Source organism: Ornithorhynchus anatinus, chromosome 5, assembly GCF_004115215.2.
Source record: "Ornithorhynchus anatinus isolate Pmale09 chromosome 5, mOrnAna1.pri.v4, whole genome shotgun sequence".
In the NCBI taxonomy this organism is placed as follows: domain Eukaryota; kingdom Metazoa; phylum Chordata; class Mammalia; order Monotremata; family Ornithorhynchidae; genus Ornithorhynchus; species Ornithorhynchus anatinus.
The window spans coordinates 38,659,283-38,679,089 of NC_041732.1; the positions used below are offsets into that span (position 1 = coordinate 38,659,283).

At 46.3% G+C, this 19,807-nt stretch overlaps 2 long non-coding RNA genes across 2 annotated transcripts; one reads left to right on the top strand and one right to left on the bottom strand.

Moving 5' to 3' along the window:
* The first annotated feature begins 966 nt into the window (after window positions 1-966).
* LOC103166357 lies at window positions 967-8,244 on the top strand. The gene is made up of 3 exons (XR_003759689.2): window positions 967-1,121; window positions 6,476-6,636; window positions 8,041-8,244. It is a non-coding gene; the product is annotated as an uncharacterized LOC103166357 (long non-coding RNA).
* A 4,376-nt stretch (window positions 8,245-12,620) lies between these two features.
* LOC114812045 lies at window positions 12,621-14,598 on the bottom strand. Its single transcript, XR_005660008.1, has 3 exons — window positions 14,159-14,598; window positions 13,270-13,324; window positions 12,621-12,894 (listed from the first exon to the last, which is right to left on the bottom strand). It is a non-coding gene; the product is annotated as an uncharacterized LOC114812045 (long non-coding RNA).
* Between the last annotated feature and the right edge of the window lie 5,209 nt (window positions 14,599-19,807).

A 19,807-nucleotide genomic window follows, 5' to 3' on the forward strand; every position in this document is an offset into this window, starting at 1 on the left:
TCACCTCCTCCAGGAGGCCTTCCCAGACTGATCTCTCCCTTTCCTTCTGCTCCTCCTCCCCTCCCCATCGCCCCTACTCCCTTCCTCTGCTCTACCCCTTCCCCTCCCCACAGCACTTGTGTATATTTATATATATATACATATTATATATATAGTACATTCCAAGTGCTTAGTACAGTGCTCTGCACAGAGTAAGCACTCAATAAATACTATTGAATGAATATGTTATTTATTACTCAGTGATGCATATATATCTTTTATTCTATTTATCTATTTTGTTGGTTTTGATGCCTGACTACTTGTGTTGTTTTGTTCTGTTTTGTTTTGTTGTCTGTCTCCGCCGTTTAGTAATTATGGTATTTGTTAAGCGCTTACTATGTGCAGAGCACTGTTGGAAGCGCTGGGGTAGATACAAGGGTAATCAGATTGTCCCACGTGGGGATCACATTTTTTTATCCCCATTTTTACAGATGAGGCAACTGAGGCACAGAGAAGTGAAGTGATATCCCCAAGGTCACACAGCAGACAAGTGGCGGAGTCCGGAATTAGAACCCACGACCTCTGACTCCCAAGCCCGGGCTCTTTCCACTAAGCCACGCTGCTTAGACTGTGAGCCCGTCAATGGGCAGGAACTGTCTCTTTCTGATGCCGAATTGTCCATTCCCAGCGCTTAGTACAGTGCTCTGCACATAGTAACTGCTCAATAAAGACGTTTGGATGAGTGAATTACAAATAAATCTCAAGGGTGCTGGGCACCTAGGTCAGCAAGCAGGGCGACCTCAGCGAAGGGGGCGCGTCCCTGCAGCTTTGGCCCGTGTCGGCAGGGGGCGCCGCAGGTCCCCGAAGACCGGCAGCCGTTGGTGACCGTTCCGGGCGCGCCGCCGCCGAGGAGGGAGCGCGCTGGGGGGCCGCGCAGGCGCAGAGAAGGGAGCGCGCCGCGGGGGGAAACGCGGTGGGTGTTTGGGCGCGCAGGCGCAGAGAATAGCGTCGGTCGGGCCGGTGGCGTAGCGCCCCCTGGCCGTCCGGGCCGGCGCTGCAGGTGACTGGGGGCCGCGGCCGCGCAATGGTGGCCTTGTTGGCCCTGCTCGCCGGCTTGGTAGCCGGGCCGCTCTCCGGGCTGGGTAAGTCTCCGCTCCGCGGGGCCTTGGCAAGAGCCCCACCCCAGCAGTGCCTTCTAGGAGAACACCAAACCGGTCTGCACCCTCTGCTGGCTAGGAGTCAATCGGTGCTATTTAGTGAGCGCTCACACGGGGCGGGGCACTGTACTGAGCGCTCGGAAGAGTTCATCGTCATCGACGGGCTTCTTTCTTGGAGGGCTGGCTGTGTGTGCAGATAAGGGGCTCGCGGGGGAGATGCTTGGGAGAGTAATAATAATGATGAAGGTATTTATTAAGTGCTTGCTGTGTGCGAAGCACTGGGGTAGGGAGAAGGTAATCAGGTTGGGGACAGTCCCGGTCCTATCTGGGGCTCACAGTCTGCATTCCCATTTTACAGATGAGATCACTGAGGCCCAGAGAAGCGAAGCGACTTGCCCAAGGTCACACGGCAGACAAGTGGCGGGGCTGGGATTAAAACCCTTGACCTCATCAAGGGTGTTTGTAGGGCGGGTACTGTGTGCAGAGCACTGCACCACGTGCTTGGGAGAGTACACTCTAACAGACACCTTCCCTGCCCACCGTAAGTTTAGGGTCTAATGCCACAGACTTGGTGAATACGCTTCCTGTCATTCTATTAATCCATCCCTGGGTTACTACTACTACTACTACTACTACTACTAATGTATTTGTTAAGCGCTTACTATGTGCCAAGCACTGTTCTAAGCAGTGGGGTAGATGCAGGATAATCAAGTAGTTCCGCATGGGGCTCACAGCCTTAATTCCCCTTTTACAGATCAGGTAAATGAGGCACAGAGAAGTGTCGTGACTTGCCCAAGATTGCCCAGCAAAGAGGTTGTGGAGCCGGGATTAGAACTGCCGTCCTCTGACTCCCAAGCCACTAGGCCAGGTTGCTACTTTGGAGCCCACTGGCCTTGAGTTACAGCTGATCCTCACCTCTCTTTTCTGAGGAGGAGCATGCAGTGGTGGATAGAGCCCAAGCCTGGGTGTGGGAAGGATCTGGGCTTTAATCCCGCCTCCACCACTTGTCTGCTTTGTGACCTTGGGCAAGTCACTGAATTTCCCTGTGCCTCAGTTCACTCATCTGTGAGCAGAACAGGTTTGTAGAACCGGTAACCGGGATATCCAACCCAGTTATCCTGTATCTCCTTCATCACAGTGTCTTGCACATAGCAAGACCTAGCAAGCGCTTCCCAAATGCAACTAGTATTATTTTTGCTATTATTAGTATCATTTCCTTGTGTTCTGGCTGCAAGGGAGACCTAAGGTCTGTCTCTGTGGCGTATGCTCCGACGATACCATCGGTGTCCCCTTTCTGTTCATTTCAGTCATATTCGGTCCTACCTCATCGATGGTGTCTGTTGAGCGCTCACAGTGTGCAGGGCACTGTACTAAGCATTTGGAAGAGTTCATCATCATCGACGGTGTTCTTTCTTGGAGCGCTGGCTGTGTGTGCAGTGCAGATAAGGGGCTCGCGGGGGAGATGCGTGGGAGAGGAATAATAAGGATGAAGGTATTTATTAAGTGCTTGCTGTGTGCGAAGCACTGGGGTAGGGAGAAGGTAATCAAGTTGGGCACAGTCCCTGTCCTATCTGGGGCTCACAGTCTTCATTCCCCTTTTACAGATGAGATCACTGAGGCCCAGAGAAGCGAAGCGACTTACCCAAGGTCACACAGCAGACAAGTGGCGGGGCTGGGATTAAAACCCTTGACCTCATCAAGGGTGTTGGTTGAGTGCATACTGTGTGCAGAGCACTGTATTCAGTGCTTGGGAGAGTACACTATAACAGACACATCCCCTGCCTACTGTAGGTTTAGAGGCTAATACGACAGAGTTGGTAGATGCGTTCACTTCCATGCTATTAATCCATCCTAAGCAGTGTGGCTCAGTGGAAAGAGCCCGGGCTTGGAAGTCAGAGGTCATGGGTTCGAATCTCGGCTCTGCCACATGGCAGCTGTGTGACTCTGGGCGTGTCACTTCACTTCTCTGTGCCTGTTACCTCAGCTGTAAAATTGGGATTAACTGTGAACCTCACCTGGGACAACCTGATTACCCTACATCTACCCCAGCGCTTAGAACAGTGCTGTGCACATAGTAAGCGCTTAACAAATACCAACATTATCATTATTATTATTATTACTAATAATGGCATTTGTTAAGCGCTCACTATGTGCCAAGCAAGCACTGTTCTAAGCACTGGGGTAGATACAGGATAATCAGGTAGTTCTGCATGGGGCTCACCGCCTCAGTTCCTGTTTTACAGATCAGGTAACTGAGGCACAGGGAAGTGTCGTGACTTGCCCAAGATTGCCCAGCAAAGAAATTTTGGAGCCGGGATTAGAACTGCCGTCCTCTGACTCCCAAGCCACTAGGCCATGTTGCTACTTTGGAGCCCACTAGCCTTGAGTTACAACTGATCCTCACCTCTCTTTTCTGAGAAGCAGCATGGAGTAGTGGATAGAGCCCAGGCCTGGGTGTCGGAAGGATCTGAGTTCTAATCCGGATCCACCACTTGTCTGCTGTGTGACCTTGGGCAAGTCACTGAATTTCCCTGTGCCTCAGTTCACTCATCTGTGAGCAGAACAGGTTTGTAGAACAGGCAACCGGGATATCCAATCCAGTTATCTTGTATCTCCTTCATCACAATGTCTTGCACATAGCAAGACATAGCAAGCACTTACCAAATGCAACTATTATTATTATTGCTATTATTAGTATTATTTCTTTGTGTTCTAGCTGCAAGGGAGACCTAAGGTCTGTGTGGCGTATGCTCCGACGATACCATCGATGTCCCCTTTCTGTTCACTCAATTCGGTCATATTCAGTCCTACCTCATCGATGGTGTTTGTTGAGCGCTCACACTGTGCAGGGCACCGGACTAAGCGCTTGGAAGAGTTCATCATCATCGACGGTGTTCTTTCTTTGAGCGCTTAATGTGTTTGAATTTAAGGGGCTCGCGGGGGAGATGCTTGGGAGAGTAATAGTAATAATGAAGGTATTTGTCGACTCTGCCACTTGTCAGCTGTGTGACTGTGGGCAAGTCACTTAACTTCTCTGTGCCTCAGTTACCTCCTCTATAAAATGGGGATTAAGACTGTGAACCTCACGTGGGACAACCTGATTACCCTATATCTACTCCAGCGCTTAGAACATTGGTCTGCACATAGTAAGCGCTTCACAAATACCAACCTTATTATTGAGTGCTATGTGCTAAGCACTGGGGTAGGTAGAAGGTAATCAGGTTGGACAGAGTCCCTGTCCTATTTGGGGCTGAGAGTCTTAAATCCCATTTTACAGATGAGATAACTGAGGCACAGAGAAGCGAAGCGACTTACCCAAGGTCACACAGCAGACAAGTAAGTGGTAGAGCTGGGATAAAAGCCCGTGACCTCAACAGTGGTATTTGTTGAGTGCAAACTGTGTGCAGTGCACTGTACCAAGCGCTTGGAAGAGTTCATCATCATCGACGGTGTTCTTTGAGCGCTTACCGTGTGTGTGGATAAGGGGCTCGCGGGGAAGGTGCTTGGGAGAGTAATAATAATAATGAAGGTATTTGTAAAGTGCCTACTATGTGCCAAGCGCTGGGGTAGGTAGAAGGTAATCAGGTTGGACTCAGTCCCTGTCCTATTTGGGGCTCACAGTCTTCGTTCCCATTTTACAGATGAGATCACTGAGGCCCATAGAGGCGAAGCGAGTTAACCAAGGTCACACAGCAGACAAGTGGCCGAGCTGGGATTGACCTCATCAGTGGTGTTTGTAGAGTGGGTACTGTGTGCAGAGCACTGCACTAAGTGCTTGGGAGAGTACACTCTAACAGACACATTCCTTGCCCACCGTAAATTTAGAGTCCAATACCACAGAGTTGGTAGATATGTTCCCTGCCATTCTATTAATCCATCCTTGTGTTACTAATAATAATACTAATAATAATTATAATAATGGTATTTGTTAAGCGCTTACTATGTGCCAAGCACTGTTCTAAGCACTGGGGTAGATACAGGACAATCAGGTGGTTCCGCATGGGGCTCACAGCCTTAATTCCCATTTTGCAAATCAGGTAAACTGAGGCACAGAGCAGTGTCGTGACTCACCCAAGTTGTGGAGCCGGGATTAGAACTGCCGTCCTCTGACTCCTAAGCCACTAGGCCATGTTGCTACTTTGGAGCACACTAGCCTGGAGTTACAGCTGATCCTCACCTCTCTTTTCTGAGAAGCGGCATGGAGTAGTGGATAGAGCCCAGGCCTGGGTGTGGGAAGGATCTGAGTTCTAATCCCGGCTCCACCACTTGTCTGCTGTGTGACCTTGGGCAAGTCACTGAATTTCCCCGTGCCTCGGTTCACTCATCTGTGAGCAGAACAGGTTTGTAGAACAGGTAACCGGGATATCCAACCCAGTTATCTTGTATCTCCTTCATCACAATGTCTTGCACATAGCAAGACATATCAAGCACTTACCAAATGCAACTATTATTATTATTGCTATTATTAGTATTATTTCCTTGTGTTCTGGCTGCAAGGGAGACCCAAGGTCTGTGTGCCGTATGCCCCGACGATACCATCGGTGTCCCCTTTCTGTTCATTCATTCAGTCATATTTGTTGAGCACTCACTGTGTGCAGAGCACTGGACTGAGCACTTAGGAGAATACACTATAACAGTAAACACACATTCCCTGCCCACGATGAGCTTATGGTCTAGAGGGGGAGGCTGACAATAAAATAAATGAATTACAGGTGTGTTCGTCAACCTAGTAGGGCTGGGAAGTGAATAAAGGGAGCAAGTCAGGGCGATGCAGAAAAGAGTGGGAGAAGAGGGAAGGAGGGCTTAGTCAGGGAAGACCTCTTGGAAGAATTGTGCCATCATTAAAGCTTTGAAGGTGGGGAGAGTAATTGAGAAGCAGTGGAGCTTAGTGGAAAGAGCACAGGAATGGGGGTCAGAGGTAGTGGGTTCTAATCCCGGCTCTGCCACTGATCAGCTGTGTGACTTTGGGCAAGTCACTTTGCTTCCCTGTGCCTCGGTTACCTCATCTGTCAAATGGGGATTAAGACTGTGAGCCCCACGTGGGACACCCAGCGCTTAGAAGAGTGCTTGGCTCATAGTAAGCACTTAAATACCATCATTATTATTATTATTATTCTTAATTTTGGATTTGAGGAGGGAGGGCATTCCAGGCCAGAGGCAGGATGCAGGCGAGGGGTCAGGAGTGAGATAGACGAGATTGAGGTGCAGCGAGAAGGTTAGCACCAGAGAAGCAAAGTGTGCTGTCTGAGAGGTAGTAGGACAGTAGTGAGGGGAGGAAAGAGGGGGCATTGTGATCGAATGCTTTAAAGCCACTGGTGAAAATTTTTTGTTTCCACCAGATCCTCTCATGAACACGTCCATGGCGACCAGATAACCTGAATGAGGTAGAGGGCCTTGACGCATTTGCACTCCTTCTCCTCTCCCAACCAAGTGAAAGAAAGCCGGCAGAGTTTTGCGAGGCGTCCAGCGTGGAGCAGGTGATATTGCCCATTGGCTGCTGGTGAGTTTTGAGATGAAATCAATAGGTCTGTGATCCCCGGGTGGGTCAGATTTTAAGCATCCCTTGCGACCCCATGGACCTTGTGGCTGCTGCCCCCACTGTGGACACCCTTCTTGCCACTCCTGCCAGGACTCACTGTACACCTCCCGTAGGGAACAGTGGAACCTGAAGCTTCCAGGATTTACGTGGAATAGCGAGGGAGAGCTGTCAGTCGATTGTATTTAATTTATTCACTTAATAGTATTTATTGAGCGCTTACTATGTGTAGAGCTTAGTACACTAAGCGCTTGGAATGTACAATTGGGCAACAGATAGAGACCACACCTGCCCAATGACGGGCTCACGGTCTAATCGGGGGAGACAGGCGGCAGAGCAAAACAGAACGAAACAAAAACAAGACATTATCACGATGAATAGAATCAAGGGGATGTACACATCATTAACACAATAAATAGGGTAATAAATAATATATACCAAGAGCAAAGTGCTGAGGGGAGCGGGGAGGAGCAGAGGGAAAAGAGGCTCAGCTGAGGGGAGGGGAAGGGGGAGGAGCAGAGGGTGGAGGAGGAGCACAGGGCACTTAGTGCAGAGCACTGTACTGAGTGCTTGGGAGAGGACAATACAACAGAGTCGGTAGACATATCGTCTCCCCACAATGAGCTTAAAGTCTAGAGGAGGAGACATATGAATATAAATAAATGAATTAAAGCTATGAACAGAAGTGCTATGCAGGCAGTTGCTAATAGACGCTTATTTGACAAGCAGTGGAGGAAGAGATTTGCAGGAATCTTGCCAACCCAAGCTGTGGTGCGAGTTAGGGTGTTAACAAGTTTGAAAGATTAGAGATGAAGAAATGGAAGGCCAAGGGACTGAAGTTAACCTGGCCTGGTGGAGCTGGTCATTTTGAAATGGGCAAGCTGGATGATGTAGAGGGAAATCCAAGAACTGGGAAGTATTGCATTGAAAATAGAGGTAACAAAGTTTTGTGTATTACAGATTCCAAAGAAAAATTTCTGCAAATCACAATTCCAAAGAATATTCTGTCAAATACAGGTGACGATGCAAAACGACATGAAATTAGGACAGAATTTTTCAGAGCGAATGTCAAGTTTACTGATATCTTCTGTTATTTTTAGTATTATGCAACATAGGAATGTTGTGCTACAAATCACTAGGCTATATTCTCTAAAGTGACTTAGAGAATATAGCCTAGTGATTTGTAGCACAACGTTCTCTAAGTCACTTGCTGGTAATCAGCGAGTGCTCGAGAGAGAGAGGAAGAAAGACGTGATGTAATTTTTCAGGCTGCCAAATCAAGAACACCCTAGATCCTAGATTTGAAACATTGAAAAACAGTGTTGCATTTTGCCAAGTTAATCATTTGCGTATGTTTTACTCCTCTAGCTACTGTTCATACCTTATGAATCACCATTCCTCGTCTTCCGGAATTCATTCACTCCCAAAGACACCCCAACGTCGACAGAAAGAGCCACATACCCAGATCATCAGGGATACTTATGTATTCACTCTTACATAGACCTTGGGCCTGAAGAGATATCTGTTCCAGTTGGACAAATCAAGAGAAATAGAAGAGCTTTATAGGTGTGATTTATTTCTTTTTTTTAATTTTGCTTGGGACCAGATCTTTTTCCAGGAAGTAGAAGATGTTGGAAGAGTTTCAACTTACAGACAACTTGGCAGGAAGAAATATGGGATAGCAAGTGTGCCAGGGGTAAGATGGCAATACATCTTACCTGCCCTCCCACCTTCTGATGAACAGCAAGGCTGGTATCACTCCCATTTTGTGGGAACCAACCAGTCTATCAGTGGGTATTTGTTGAGTGCTCATGGTGTGCAGGACATAGTATTAAACAGCGTGGCTTAGTGGAATGAGTACGGGCTTGGGAGTCAAAGGAAGTGGGTTCTAATTCCGTTTCTGCCACTTGTCTGCTGTGTGACTTGGGGCAAGCCACTTAATTTATCTGTACCTCAGTTAGCTTATCTGTCAAATGGGGATTAAGACTGTGAGCCCCACGTGGGACAACCAGATGACCTTGTATCTACTCCATTGCTTAGAACAGGTGCTTGGCACCTAGTAAGCACTTAATAAATGCCATTTTTTATTATTATTGATTACGTGCTTAATCACTGCCATTGGTTTCTATGTACATTGGTACATTCCCTTGTTTGTGTGGCCTCCCTCAACTCCCTACACCTTAACTGGGGTGACATGGGCACCTTATTTTCTACCACAAATAAGGTCCTGGAGGCAAGCACATAGCGTGGCCATTTCCTAGCTTTTCCCCTTGATTTGATGGTGAAATATAAGAATGTTGTAAAGCCCTGTTGATTTCATTACTATCTCAGTGTGCTAAATGACAACCCTAGTGACTTGACCGTAAATAGCACACCCCTCTAAATATCACAAACAAAAATTTGGTAACCCAGTTTTCTGAGTATGCATATGCTAGCTATCTAAACATAGGGACTTTAGTTTTTTCAGAGCAGTAGTTGCCTGAAATTGATCAGTGTTATTTATTGAGCACTGACTGTGCAGAAGTCTGTACAAAGCTGTAGGAGAGAACAGTATAACAGAGTTGGTAGACAAAAGCCTAAAGTCTAGAGATGTTTAAAGTGTCCAAAGAGCAGCTTACCATCTACCCTCAATTTGAAACTCCTGATACTCCCCTGTTGCCCCTGTAGTGACATTAGGATCATTTGAGATGAGTTTGTTCCATCCCAGAAAGATAATTTGGTTTCCTCAAAGGGCTGGAGAACTACGTGGCCTAGTGGAAAGAGCACAAGTCCAGGAATCAGAACGACCTGGGTTCTAATCCTGCCTCCGTCACCCTCTTGATGTGTGACCTTGGGGAAGTCACTTAACTTCTCTGTGCCTCAGTTACGACATCAGTAAAATGGGGGTTAAGAATATGAGCCTATATGGGTCAGGGACTGTGTTCAACCTGATGAGTTTGTATCTCTCTCAGTGCTTAGTAGAGTGCCTAGCACATAATAAGTGCTTAACAAATACCATTTTTTAAAAAAACCTCTGGGGTTCCAAGAGTTGGTCTCCTTCTGCTCCTATAATAGAGTTCCTGCATCCCCTCTGTCAAAGAACAAAAGTCCTGTTAAGGTAGTGGGCCATTTCCAATAAAAAGAGAAAATTCAATCATCCCAAATATTCAAGTATTTCTAATGGTATTTTTAAATGCTTACTATGTGACTCTGAGCCTCAGTTCCTCCTTATGTAAAATGAGGATAAAATGCCTTCCCTCCTTACCCCTTTGACTGAGGCCCATTTGGGATAAGGTACTGTGTCCATTCTGATTATCCCATATCTGCCTCACTTCATGGCACTGTGCAGATAAGTCCTCTTATTAAGGCACCATTTGTGGAAATAGTCAAAAGCAGTATCTAGGTCAACAGGATTTCTTGAGCACCTGCAGTGTGCCCATGACTATTCTAGGTGCCTGGGGAACCTACAAAACAAGGAAGAGGTGTGATTTCTGCCCTCAAATAATTTCCAATCTAATGGAGGAGACAGTAGACAGTTCCTATTAATTGACAAAAGATACCATAGTAAGCAAGAAAGAATAGATAGAAGAAACTGTTTTTAATAAATGACAAATGGGTCACCAAATTAATAGAACGAGCACTGAGGTGGTGGAGGAAATGGCCTGTCTGGGAAAGTAGGAGATTAGTTAGGGAATGCATCTGGAGAAAGTGATTTTTTGGAGGGAGTTTTTGAAGGTTGTGGTTTGGCAAAACTGAGAGGGAAGGGTATTTCAGGGGGCGAAAAAGTAGAAGAGGGATAAATGTAAAGTTTGCTTGGGAGGAATAAAGGTTATGAGCTGAGTTGTAGCAGAAGAGTATATAGATTAGAGGGGGCCCACTGTCCGTTGTCTTAATTTTACTTAATGCTAGAAGCAAGGGAGAGCCTTTGGGAATTACTGAGGAGGGATGTTATGTGCTCCAATTAGCATTTTTAAAAGGTATCATTTGCAGCAGTTGACCGAAGGAAAGAGAGGCTGTAGTCAAGGGGCTAGTTTATTCAGTGAGAGTGCTGTCTATCTCCTTATGCCTAATAATAATAATGACGCCATTTGTGAAGCGCTTGCTATGTGCCAGGCACAGTTCTAAAGCGGGGTGGATAGAAGCAAAATAGGTTGGACACAGTACCTGTCTCATGTGAGGCTCACAGTCTCCATCCCCATTTTCCAGATGAGGTCACTGAGGCACAGAAAAGCAAAATGACTTGACCAAGGTCACGGAGCATTCATGCAAGTGCCCTCTGAATACAAGTGCTGATTGGGTTAAAGGCAGTGGTTAAGGGCATCGGATGTCCTTAGTGCAGATTCCTGACACCTCTGAGATGAGCAGGGAATTGCATAATTAGCTTCAGCTGAGCTACCCATGTGAGGTACATAATTCTCAAAAAGAGTTGAAGGATGAATGCATATTAAATATGTATATGTACATGCTGAAGGATAGGTTTGAATTTATTGGGAAATAAGTCATATAGCATCAGAGATAAAAGCTTTGTCGTTATATATCCAACTTGCCTGACCTGAGGACTTCCTTTGTGTGAAGAATCAGTGCAGTAAACAGTATTGTTTCAAACTCTTTTTCTCTGTTAAACACAGTGCCATTCATGTGCTCAACATGCATATTAAGTTGAAAAGGGTTTCCTGTCCTAATTTAGTAATTTAGATTGGATTTAGCCATCTCTGTGAAATAAAAATATAATTTTCATCCAGGTATGATTCATATTGTCTTTGCCTCTGCTAATGTGTGATAATGCAGTTAATTCCTGTGACAAGAATGCAGGGATTTGTGAAATGAGGAGTGAAAATGAAGTTCATTGCTACCTTCCTCCAGTGGAGTCTTTTTGAGAACAAAACCATCTTAACAGTACATTAAAGGGAAAAAAACAATAAAGGGGGAAAAAAAAACTTTCTAGGAGAAAGTAATAGGCTGAATTTCTTTGAATGAATAGATTTGGGTTTTTTTTCTGATATTGGTCTCCCTATCGTGATGTCCAATCCTAAAGATCATTTGAAGTCAGCTCCATGTTTTTAGAATACACATTTTTAGAAGGTCTCTTTACCGGGGTGGTCTAAGAAAGTAAAGCTTCAAACTTTTCAGTTGAATGAGGTAGTTTAGAAATGCAGCAAGTGTAGGAACCACACTTTGCAAAGAGGAGTGAAAAATGTATTGTAAAGGATTGGTACATTATGTACCAAGGAACATCATAACATACATCACCCCTAAATGTCCACCTCTTAGAAATGTGAAGAACTAAAAGTGTATTGATTTTTTGCTATATACCTGACCAAGGATCAGTTTCATTGTACTTCCAGATTGGGAAAGGAGGGCAAGTCTCTGTCTTTGAGAGAAGCCTTGCTGCCACTACCTTGGGAATATCTCAAGTGGAGATTAAATCCCTGAGCCATAGGTGGGACAGGGAATGTATCTAATCTGGTTACCTTGTGGCTACTCCAAGGAAGCTGGCCACACTACCAGTTCTACCTTGGCAAGTTTCAGTCTGGTTCAGGGACACAACAGATCTCCTGGGAACTGGCAATGGGAGAAAAAAATACCTCCTAAGGAAGAGGGGGCATGAAGTGCCACAGTCACCCTTTCACTTGCCCCACAGAACTGTCACTCCTTTGGCTGGCTCAGGTGTTCCCATCCAATTGTTTACTTGTAAAGCCCTCAGCCAGGGCTGCCACCATCATTAGCCTTTGTACAAAGAGGAGTTGTAGTCATCAGCACTGAACATCTTTTCTTATTCTGTCTGGACACCATCTCTTTGAACCATACAAAGACCCAATCCACACACACAATCCGCTAGACTTGGGCAGGGAATTTTTATGTTTGTTTTTATATCGTACTCTCCTAAGTGCTTAGTACAGTGCTTTGCACATGGTGAGCTCTCAATAAATATGATGGGATGAATGCATGAACACACAGGAAGACCATCAGGTTGGAGATGGGATTTGAACATTTATTCATAAATCCAGTGTTTGAAGGAAGAACAGGTTTTCTTTGGAGAGCAAGAAGGAGGAGGGGTGGCTCAAGTGGCCATCAGAGCCAATCCCAGGCTTCAGGAGACATCCCGAGACATGGGCCTGGGGTTGTGTGAGTTGAGGTGAAGTCAGGAGTGCTTCGGAATTGTTCTCTTTAGGCTGTTCAGAATCCAGAAAGAAGTTAGAGCTGATTTGGTTGGAGGGCTGTGGTCCTGGATTTGCAGGGGGGCTGTTGAAACAACATTTTAAACTCTTTTAGGGAAGAAAACTGAGACGAAATGAAAGTGGCAGGAGAAAAAGGAGGGAATGCAAAGGGGGGAAAAGATAAAGAAGGGGTCCCCAGCAACTGCCTCTTTCCTGACGCTCCCTCCCCTGCACTGCCACTGTTCCCCCCTGCAATAGACCTCCCACTGAGGATCAGGGTGCACCTAGTGGCAGTGCTGCAGTGGGCTTGGTCCCTCTTCAGGCCTGGTCTGTGACCTCCTACGTCCCTCCTCCTCCCCTCCAGCCCCCCAAACCCCTGGATGCCCTCTCATGAGGCTGTCCCCGCTCCCCCACTCCCCTTTCCTCCCACGATATGGGGTATGCACACTACAAACTATACCTTGGAAAGTTTCAGGCTGCTAGATCGAGGTGGGGCACATGGGGCCTCCTGGGTGCTGCAAAAGGGAAAAAAAAATTGTAAGGAAGAAGGGGCATCTAGTGCTAGAGATCATCATTCCACTTTCCCCACAGAACTGTCACATCTTTGTCTGGCTCAGCAATCCCTGCCATCTGCCCCTCCCCCCCACCCCCCAAATCTGCTTACAGTAAAAAACCTTTAGGCAGGGCTGCCACACTGACTTTCCTTTGGACAAAACAGAGTTTCTAAGTCATCAGCCTGGAACGTCCTTCCCTTGATTAACCTGTGCAGACACCATCTCTTTGAAACATACAAAGACCCAATCCACAAACCAAGGGAGATCTTCAGGTTTGAGAATGGATTTTAACAACTTTTGTTCATGAACTTAATGTTTTGGGGAAGAAGAGGTTTCCCGGGAATATAGAGAAAGGGAAGGGGTGGATCTAGTAGGGGTCGGAGACAAGCCCAGGAGCTAGAAGACATCCTGAGGCATTGACCTGGGGTTGCATAGTTTGAGATGGAGGCAGGAGTGCTTCCAGATCGTTTTCCCTCGGGCTGTTGAGAATCAAGGAAGATGTTAGAGGTGGTTTGGCTGGAGGGCTAGTGTCCTGGAATGTCAGGAGGCAGTCGAAATAACATTTGTAAACTTTTTAAGGAGGAGAGGGAAGTAGGAGAAATGGAAGTAGGGAGAGAAAAAGAGGAAAGGTGACGTGGGGGGAAAGAGAAGAGAAGGAGTCCCAAGCAACCCGCCTCCTCCCTGATGCTCCCTCCCCTGTCCCGACCACTGTCCCCCCTGCAGTGGGGCTCCCACTGAGGATCGGGGGCAGCTAGTGGCAGTGCAGCAGTGGGCTTGGACCTTCTGTCACTCTACCTCAGGCCTGGTCCAGTTCAGGAGTGAATCAGGATCGTTTCCCTCAGGCTGTTGAGAATCCAGGAAGATGTTACAGCTGATTGGGCTGGGGGGGTGTGGTCCTGAACTGTCAGGGAGCTGTTGAAACAATATTTTAAACTTCTTTTGGGGAAGAGAGAGAAGGAGAAATGGAAGCAGGGAGAGAATAAAAGGAGGAAAACTGAAGGAGGGGTCTGTGTGGCAGTAAGGTGAAGAAGAGAAGGGCGTCCCAAGCCACCTCCCCCCTTCTACGCCACGCCCTCCCCTGTCCTGCCACTGTACCCCTGTAGTGGGGCTTCCACTGAGGATGAGAGGGCACCTAGTGGCAGTGCTGCAATGGGTGTGGACCCTCCGTCCCACCTCCTCAGGTCTGGTCAATTACCTCCCTCCTCCCCCCCACGGTGGGTCCCCTCTTACCGGGCTGCCCCTGCTTCCCCCCTGCAATACGGGGCAACAGGGACAATGGCCATGCCTCGGACGGCAGACACAACCACGTGAGTTCTTCTTTAGTGAGAGAGCTTCTTGGTCCACTGCTGCACCTCTCCCGGATTCTCTCCTTGCTGTTTGTGGGGATCAAAAATCCTACCAGCAGATTTTGAAGTGGAAGAGCTAAGGTAGGTGCAGGTGCACGGAAATCCATCAAGGCATCATTTTCCCGCTCCCTGGGCCACCCTGAGGATATCTCATGAACGGATCACCCTTAACGGTAATTAGGCATTTCTTACCATTCGGCACTCTCTTACCTCTGCTCCTGGCAATTCTGGGAGTGACCCACTCAGCGGTTCCCAGGAAGACTCTCGATGGTCCTCTGGAGGGGCTCGGTGCTTGCGGCCTGCAGATGGGCAGGATCCCACCCCAAGTAGCACCCCCAAACATGTTAAACCATCAAAACCTTGAGGACCAAATACCTAATGACATAGAGACGATCTGCAACAAAGAATAGGAAGAGGTGAAATATGGCTGACTACTTAGTTGAAAATTTTCCTTCCAGGTTTTGGGTGAGTCTATAGGGTTATAATCAGCCAGCTTTCAGAAAGCCTTTCACCTAATCACAGTAGAAAGAGCAAAGATAAACCTCGCCCCTTTTGGTCCTCCAGTTAGGGGTGTTTCGGATCTTCAAAAAATGCCACACATCTACATTCAATGGAATCAGTGTTGCAGGTATTTATATGTTCACTATTTTATATGTTAGTGATTTTAGGATTGATTTTTCTTTTAAACTGTTTTATTGTATTTTATTGTGCTGTTTGTACCTAAGTTTGGCATTTATTTTTATTTTATTTAACTATTTTATTGACTTTTGACAGACTGGTGTGATGCATGGCCTAAATCCTTGATCTGGGTTTTCTATTCATTGAGTGAGAGAAAAAGAACATTCCACTGAACAGTGAGGTGGTCGGTCATGATCTGGAGAAGGACAAGGAGGTATCTCTGTCGCGCTTTAGCCGTAACAGGTTTGAAATTTTAATGCTGATATAACCCAATAGACTTTGGAAAGATATTTCCCTCTAAAACTAGACAATGAATGACATGGAAAATGAGCCAAAGTGGCCCAACTGGAGCAGCTCTAACCACTCTGGAAACCAGAAGGTTCACAAGAGAACTATCCCAGATTGTCTCGGAGAATAACCTCTTGTTCCAGAAATGCAGTCCTAAAGACCTACTATGGATTTCTTCGATAGCTGGACCATATTTTTTAGGAGATTCTGCATGGAGAGACTCCTTTGCCCCTATAGAATTTCTTTGGGGTTTCCTGGCTCCCCATCACCCCATGCAAAGACCAAGCTAGCAAGGATGGGAGATGATTCACCAAGAGAAATCTGAGAGAATCAAGTAAATTCCCCACTGGCCCCCAATCGCCCAGGGGGCTGTGAAGACCCAGGATGGGAGAGCTTTGGAAGAGAGGCCGTTTTGCATGAAGCAAAGTTTTTCCAGAATTGGGCATTATGCAAAATCTCTCCTCTTCCACTTCAGATTTTCTTTTCTCACCCCCCATAACCAGGACCAGAGGCTCGACACTGAGCCTCAGGTCCAGATCAGTTTCCTATGAACCAGTAGCTGGATAGTCTCCAAACCCCCAAATCATCTGATTTTCTTTTGGCCTCTATTCTTCCAGAATGAGAAATTCTGTGGCTGAAATAGTCTTTCATGGGTCATGCTGGCTGGCCCTGCAGGGATAGAGAAAATATGGTTAAGTTCTTGATCGTGCACCGCCACGTAGATGGAGTACTTTGATTCAGGAGTTGGAATCAGCTTTCACTGTTGTAACTCTTTCTCCTTCAAAAAACTTAGTTAATGTTAGCCTGAAGCAAATTTCTCCCTTTTCACCTCATACATTCCCTTCTCTAACCTTGAAGACCGTAGCTTGAGAAATTAAAGCTGGACGATGTTTGCATGAACCAAATTCCTCCCTATTCCCCTCAAATATTCTCTTTTCTGGCCCTAGGTATAGAAATAAAAGTTGGAGGTTATTTGCATGAATTACATTTCTTTTGCAGCTCAAAAATTCTCTTTCCTGGCCTTGAAGGCATTAAACAGAGAAATCAAAGCTGGAGAGTATTTGCCTGAGGCAAAGTCCTCCTTTTTCATCACAAATACTCGCTTCCCGTGGACAGAACATGAGGACAGTGTTTGCCATGAAGCCACTCTCTCCATTTTTAAACCCATATATCCACTTTTCAGTCCCTGAAGACATTAGGGAGAGAAACAAGAGTAGGCGATTGCATCCAGAAAACTTCTTTTTCAACATAAATGGTGCTCTTGTCAGGCCATGAAGACCTTGAGAAGAGATACCAAGGGAGAAGATTGTTTGCATGAAGCCAATTATTCCTTTTTTCACCTCCAATATTCTCTATTGCAAAGCTTTGAATTTCTCAAGTGGACTAATCATCAGGAGATGTTTCTGCAGGAAGGAAATTTCTCCTTTCTCCACTCAAATATTCAAATGTTCTCACTTGAAGCAATGGAGACTTCAGGTGGGAGACAGGAAAGCGTAAAACTTATTTCTCCAATTCATCACCAATATACTCTATTCATTTTCATTTAAGAAGCCTTGCGGGGCTGAGGTGAACTCATACACAGGAGGTGTTTCTCCATGAAGCCTATTTCTCCTTTTCCAGCTTAAATATTTTTGCCTCAGGTCTTCAAGACCTTAGGTAGAAAGAAAAAGGATGAGGTAAACTTTACGATGAAGCCAAGTTCTCCATTTTTGCCTCAAACATTCTCTGTGGCGGCCTGGAAGACCTTACTCAGAGAGGTCAAAGCTGGAGATGGTTTGCATGAAGCAAATTTCTCCTTTTTCAGCTCAAATATTCTCTCTTTTGGCCGTGAAAACCCAAGGTAAAGAAGTCAAAGCTGGGGGTGGTCTGCATGACGCAAATTTCTCCTTTTTCAGGCCAAATATCCTCTTCTCTGGACTCGAAAACCTTAGGAAGTGAGGTCAAAGCTGGAGGTGGTCTGCATGAAGCAAATTTCTCCTTTTTCAGCTCTAACATTCTCTTCTGAGGCCTTGAAGAGCTTAGTCAGAAATATCAAAGTTGCAGACTGTGTGCATGAAGCAAAATTCTCCCTTTCCAGCACCAGTATTCTCTTTTGCAGCCTTGAACAGCTTAGGCAGAGAAATGAAAGCTGGAGATGGTTTGCATGAAGCAAATTTCTCATTTTTCTGCTCAAATATTCACTTTATTGGACTTAAAGACTTTAGGCAGAGACATAAAAGCTGGAGATGGTTTGCATGAAGCCCCTGGAGGCTTTTACAGCTCAAATAGTCTCCTATCTGGCCTTGAAAAACTTTTGGCAGAAAAGTCAAAGCTGGAGCTGCTTTGGATGAAGCAAACTTCTCCCTTGTCAGCTCAGATATTCACTTTTCTGGCCTTGAAGACCTTATGCGGGAGAAATTCAAGCGGGAGGTGGTTTGCAGGAAGCAACTGGAGGCTTTTTCAGCTCAAAAATTATCTTTTCTGGCCTGGAAGTCCTTAGGTCCGAGAGGTCAGTAATGGGGATGGTTTGCAGGAAACCAATTTCTCGTTTTGCAGCTCCAATATTCTCTTTTCTGGCCTTGAAGACCTTAGGCAGAGAAGTCCAAGCTGGCAATGGTTTACATGAAGCCAATTTCTCCTTTTTCAAAACTCTAATATTCTCTTTTCTGGCCTTGAAGACCGTAGGCAGAGAAGTCAAAGCAGGGGATGGTTTGCATGAAGCAAATTTCCCCTTTTTCAAGCAAATTATTAGCTTTTCCTAGCCTTGAAGACCCTGGGTAAAGATGTCAAAGCTGGAGCTGGTTTGCATGAAGCAAAGGTCTCCTTTTTCAGCTCCAAAATTCTCTTTTTGGGCCCTGAAGACCTTACTAAGAGAGGTCAAAGCTGGAGATGGTTTGCATGAAGCAAAGGTCTCCTTTTTAGGCTCAGAAATACTCTTGTTGGGCCCTGAAGACCTTACTCAGACATGTCAAAGCTGGGCATGGTGTGCAGGAAGCAAATAGCTCCAATTTCAGCTCAACTATTCTCTTTTGTGGCCTTGAAGACCTCAGATGGAGAAATGAAACCTGGAGGAGGTTTGTGTGAACATGATTCCTCCTTGGTCACCTCAACCATTCTCTAGCCTGGCCTGGAACACACAAGCCAGAGAAATGAACGCGGGAAGTCGTTTGCAAGAAGCAAACAAATTTCCCCTCTTTCCCCTCAATCCTTCTTATTCCGGACCTCGAAGACCTGAGGCGGAGACGTCGATGCGTGAGATGTTTGGCATGCAGCAAAGGTCTCCTTTTTTGGCTCAAAATCTCTCTTTATGGCCCTGAAGACCGTACGCAGCGAGGTCAAGGCTGGTGATGGTTTGCAGGAAGTAAACGTCTCCCTTTTCAGCTCAGATATTCTCTTTTCTGGCCCTGAAGACCTTACGCAGAGAAACTGAAGCTGGAGATGGTTCGCATGAAGGAAATGTCCCCTTTTTCAGATGCAATCTTCTCTTCTGTGTCCTTGAAGACATCAGGTTGAGAAACGAAGCCTGGAGGATGTTTGTATGAAGAAAATGCCTCCTTTTTCACCTCAGCCATTCTCTCTCCTGGCCCGGAACACCCTAGCGAGAGAAATCCAAGCTGGAAGTTGTTGGCATGAAGCCAGGTTTCTCCTTTTTCACCTCAAACATTCCTTTTCTGGGCTGTGAAGACCTGCGGCGGAGCAGTCAAAGCTGGCGATGGTTGCCATGAAGCCCATTTCTCCTTTCTCAGCTCAAATATTCTCTCTTCTGGCCTTGAAGACCCTAGGCAGAGAACGAAACGCTGGAGATGGTTTGCTTGAAGCAAAGGTCTATTTGGTCAGCTCTCAAATTCTCTGTTTTGGCCCTGAAGGCCTTATTCAGAGAAGTCCAAGCTGGAGATGGTTTGCATGAAGCAAACCTCTCCCTTCTCAGCTCCGATAGTCTCTTTTCTGGCCTTGAAGACCTTATGCAGAGCAATTCAAGCTGGAGGTGGCTTGCAGGAACCAACTGGGTATGCTTTTTCACCTCAAACATTCTCTTTTCTGGCCTTGAAGACCCCACCTAGGGAAGTGAGAGCTCCAGGTTTTTTGCAGGAGGTAAAGTGCTCCCTTTTTCACCTCCCACATTCTGTTTCCTGGCCTTGAAGACCTTAGTGAG